Raw genomic sequence first — 4501 nt, forward strand, 5'->3', positions numbered from 1 at the left:
GAGCAAAATGGAAAAACTATAGAAGATAAAAAATCAGAGCAAAAGGGAAAAAACATCGGAGAGATTAAAAACAACAACAACAACAGAAAAAGAAGTGAAAATACCATGTATTGATAGCAGGAGACATTCAGTCTCCTTAGTTCTTTTTCTGGATACAGATGACATTTTTTGTCCAAATTGTATTGGGATTGCTTTGGACCACTGAGAAGAACCAAGTCTTTGATAACTGATCATTTCTTAGTATTTGTTAAGCTATATTTTTGCTAGCAACTGTACTTAGCCCCTAAGTAAGTCAGTCTTCAAGGATGGTACGTTTTGATAGAGAAAGACAACACAGAAATGTAAACTCTGATTATTATTTCTCTTTCATTACAGGAGGAAGATTCCAGTGATCTTTCTACTCATAATCAACTTTTCCAGGTCCAGTGAAGAATCAGAGCATCTATCATTAAAGTTTTTTTCTACTTTCAGATATGGTCAAAAAAGCGTACCACATTTGCTTAGATTCTTATGACTTTTATAGTTTATAACAAGGGGAGCAGGCCAAGGTTTAAAACTTAAAATGCAGAGAGGGATGTTCACTTTAGCAGCACATCTACTAAAATTAGAATATTACAGGGAAGATTAGAATGCCCCCTATGCAAAAATGAGACGCAAATTTATGAAGCATTCTGTATTTTTAAGCCAAATAAATAAATAAAAGATGATAGGGTTGGATTGTAAAGTATCTGTATAAATAGGGTCTAAGGTCAAATTTGAACTCAGTTCTTCCTGACTCTAGACTGAGAACTCAATCTGTGGGAACATCTGCCATCCAAACAAAAATTTAGGTCTGAAATTAGCTTCTAATTAGAAACTCATTCATCTGAAATTTCCTTCCTCTTAATGGTATACTTCTCTTCTCCCTTAAGTAAGCTGTTTTGTGCTCAGGACACTTAAATTTTCTCACAGGAATGGACCGGATACATTAATTCATACATTTACATTAAGACCTTTATGATTTAACAGTTTATAATAACCCCACCTTGATGAGATTTTTTTTCTCTCTATGTTTATGGAAAGAGGGAAAGCCTCTTGGGTGGTCTCGTAACCCACTGGTTTTTTTTATCCAATTTACGTCCGTTAACAATATGGTTGATAAAATGAAAACTGTGTTTGATAGGTTCTGTGCTCATTTTGCAGCTATATTGCTTTCTATTTGCATGACTTCAAACAAATTATTTCACAATCCTGGGCCTCAGTTTCTTAATCTGTAACAAAATATCTTCTGGCTTTAAATCTGTGACTAAATTGCTAATAAGAAAAAGAACAATAGAAAATTCAACGTGTTTGCAACCACTATTTCTGAATCTTAATGGGAGCTTCCTAAATCAGTGATTTCTAAATCTCTGTTCCTGGAAAGCTATTGTTTTATAGCATAGTGGAAAAACAAAACAAAACAAAACAAAACAAAACAAAACAAAACAAAACAAAACAAAAAAACAAAACAAAACAACAACAAAAAAAAAAACCACCTTTAACTTTCACTGAGTAGCTATAAGACAACTTAATCTTTATTAATCTTAACTACCTTATCTAAGAATGTTAATAACAATGCTTTTCCTAACTAGCTCACCAAGATCATTCATTAATTCAGAAATTATTCAAATATTGAACCTTGTCTATATACATAGGTAGTTCATGATATGCCTCTTTGTGCATAAGTTAGTGCTATATCAAAATCTAAAAAATAGATGAAAACATTTTTGGGAAAAAAAAAGGATTTATAAAGTATTATGTAGTAAATAAAGTATTTTCCTCTCTGCTATAGGAAGTAAATAGAACAACTGTTATTGACCTTATTTTATAGATGTGGAAACTTTGCTTCTGAGCTTCACTATGATCAAAATCTTTTCCACAATACCATGCTGAAGTGTAAAATAATATCTAATCCCAGCCTCCAGGGCAACATTTCATTAAACCTTTCTTTTTTTAAAAAATAAAATAGATATTAGTGATAAATTAGTCTAACCCCTTCAGGTATAATGAGTTATCCTAACTTTTTCTACTTATTACTAGTTCCTTCCCTCTTTGGTTATCTCCAATATATCATTTATATCTCACATTTCTACTGTTTGTATGTCGTCTTCCCCCCTTAAACGCAGAATGCTTTGAAAGCATTTTTTACCTTTTTTAACCTTTTTACCTTTCTTTATATATCCAGTTCTTAGCAAAGTGCCTGGTACATAGTAGGTTCTTACTCAGTGCTTTTTGACTTGACTTAATAGCTTGACACATTTAAGTGATGTAATGAGAAAATTTTAAGAGGTGCAACCAAGAGTCTCATCAATGACACTATCACAACTTCTCTATGTCTCAAAGTTTCCTCACATTTAAATTGAGTATAATTTTCCTTACACTTTCCATTTCTTATCAGTGTTATGGGGATAACACTTTGTATGTTAGAATCCATTTCCTGACTACATTTTCAGGGCTTGACTCATGAACTGTGCTGGACATGATGCTTTGGGACATTCAAATAATTAAGAGGATGAACCTGATGAATTAAAGGATCCCAGTTAACCTAATCACCCAGAATTGTCACTGGAATGGAGAAGCCTGAGAACTGTGAAAATATTCAGCATAAAATTTAGCTTTTATTTTATGTAAAGAATGAGATGAAATATTATTTAGTACATAGAAACCTGACTTCAGAATCAAGAAATCCTGGGTTTGGTTCCTGCTTTTAATACATCCAGGCTATGTGATATTACCCTATGACTATAAATTTCACATTTGATATCGACTAGTATTGGCAAAAATAAATTACTCATTTGAGAGTATACCTAGATCCAATCTGTAGTCCACTACAAAGAATGGCTTTATTCTCCACAGGTAAATCAGTTAGGGTTTCACCATTCCAAAACCTAACTTCAATAGTCCTTGGCTTTTCTGAATTTCTTTCCCAATGATATTCAATGAAACTTGATTCTTAGCTTTTGACTTCCCTGGATCTTCTTTTTCCATCAATAAAATTGTAATGGTGATCTTTCTCTTTCCTTTAAAGGAACTAATAGGTGCAACTAGGTGGCACAGTGGATTGAGCGCCAGCCAGGTGGACCTGAGTCCAAATCTTGCCTCAGACACTTAACCTTTCCTATCTGTGTGACCCTGAGCAAGTCACTTAGCCCCAATTGCCTTAACAAATATATACATATATATATATATATATATATATATATATATATATATATATATATATATACATATATATATATATGAATTTCCTTTCCAATTGTTAGCACCTAATTTAGTGATCTTGGCAACATCATTTGAAGCAAGAAAGTATGTGATCAATGGTTAAAAATACATTTGACTCATGACAAATATGGAAATATGTTTAAAAGGATCACACATATTTAATCTACATCAGTTTGTTTGCTGTTCTGGGGGTGGAAGGAGATACAAGCGGGAATGACAAAAATGTGGACCAAGTCTTACAAAAATGAATGTTGAAAACTATTTTTACATGTATTTGGAAAAAGTAAAATCCTATTGCAAAAAAGAAGGAAGGATTGATTTAACTTTTTTGTCCTCAAGTCTTATCTATACAGAAAAGAGAAATAAGCTTTACATTCTAAGCATCATTCTATATACCAACTCCAGTATTCTGTGAAACTTCAAGGCATTATTTTATGTAAGCTTAGAGGAGCCTATGTTTGATTAGGTTTTTATTATAGACTTTTCAATGTCTAAAGGCAGATAATTGTTTCTTGATTATATATGTATGCTCATTATGAGAATACAGAGTGAGGCTATCAGTCCATCTCAGTCTGAGGAAATAGCAAAATGCCATTATATCTTCTATATCCTCAATGGGAAGACCATTTAGCTGCATATGGTATCTTTAGATGTTTTTGAGAAGGAGTTGTGAAAAACAAAACTTAAGGGGAATCTAGATAAATCTGATAGATTTATTCCTGCTCTTATCTAAAAAGATTATAATATCCCTTCAGCTTCATCATGAAGTGCCCAGAAAGAAACACACAGGCACATACTTATCTTTGCATTATATTTAGAAGGATCATTTCTTCCCATAGTATCACCTCTACTGGCATCTTCTCTAGTTATCTAGAAGCCTTCTTTAAGAAATTGTCTTTCAAACATCATGCAGTGGATTTTACATTGTTTTGTGTAAGAAAAAATTAAATAAACCCAAGGCAAATGTGGAGGCAGAAGAGAAGAGTAATGGAGATTAACAGAAAAGAACTAACAGAAGCAGAGCTAACTGCATACAGCATGTTTGTGGTAATAAACAACAGTGTTATTAGAGAATAGAAAGTGTGTGATAAACAATGCCATGATGTTCTATTCACCCTAATAGGCAGGAGCAGATAATTGGGACAAATAAAGTGCTAAAACAGACTCTAACCACCTTTCAGAGCTTTTCTCTGAATAAGAGAATCTGCTCTGCACACTGCACAACACAGCAGTAGCCCAGGGTACCAGCTTTTGTGTTTCA

The 4501-nt window shown here is 33.0% G+C and overlaps 1 non-coding gene across 1 annotated transcript; it reads left to right on the top strand.

Moving 5' to 3' along the window:
- The first annotated feature begins 576 nt into the window (after nt 1-576).
- LOC141552313 (U6 spliceosomal RNA) lies at nt 577-681 on the top strand. Its single transcript, XR_012485119.1, has one exon. It is a non-coding gene; the product is annotated as a U6 spliceosomal RNA (small nuclear RNA).
- Nucleotides 682-4501: the final 3820 nt, after the last annotated feature.

This window comes from Sminthopsis crassicaudata, chromosome 1 (genome assembly GCF_048593235.1).
Source record: "Sminthopsis crassicaudata isolate SCR6 chromosome 1, ASM4859323v1, whole genome shotgun sequence".
Lineage (NCBI taxonomy): Eukaryota > Metazoa > Chordata > Mammalia > Dasyuromorphia > Dasyuridae > Sminthopsis > Sminthopsis crassicaudata.